Source organism: Penaeus monodon, chromosome 20, assembly GCF_015228065.2.
Source record: "Penaeus monodon isolate SGIC_2016 chromosome 20, NSTDA_Pmon_1, whole genome shotgun sequence".
Classification (NCBI taxonomy): domain Eukaryota; kingdom Metazoa; phylum Arthropoda; class Malacostraca; order Decapoda; family Penaeidae; genus Penaeus; species Penaeus monodon.
Window position 1 is genome coordinate 23,988,466 of NC_051405.1, and position 682 is coordinate 23,989,147.

Here is a 682-nt window from a genome sequence, read left to right on the forward strand (position 1 = left end):
ACAAGACACATCAAAACACAAATATTTCATTATAAATAGTCAGGGAATAATTTTTCCATTATTGCTTCAATTACAGATGTGAAAAACAGAAAATTGCAGTACCCCCCTAAAACTTACACTGCGTTTTGATCCACCATACCCCAAAAAAGATAAATTGGGGGGGGCTAGAGAAACTTTCTGTTTTTTGTAAGGGTTTCATTTTATTTTTTTTATTTTTGATTTTGAAATTTGGGTTTCCAATCCATGTGACATAACTTCTCCCTTAGATGCATGTAATGCTTCTTTATAGACAGTGGCATATCTCAAAAAAAAGGTCAAATAGCAACGTGATCCTTGTGGTGAAGTCTATAATGTACTGAATTAGCATGTTTTTCCCTTGATAATATTTTCCCAAAAAAACTTCAAATGTGTATTTTACAAAATTTTCCCTGGGAAATTTCTTAGCTTCAGGGCCCTGTGGGCTTTTTTGGGTTTTTTGGGGTTTTTTTTTAGTTTTAGCCATTTGTGATGAGTTTTTTAAACCCGGTGAGCTGGGGTAACTATGGGATTTTTAGGGTTTCCTGTATGCCCCGGTTAGTTCCCCATAGTGATTTTATAAACTAATCCTTTTTTTGTTTTTTAGGGTTCTTAGTCACCTCCCTAACACATTGGGGTGTGGGTGTGTGGGGGTGTGTTGGGGGTG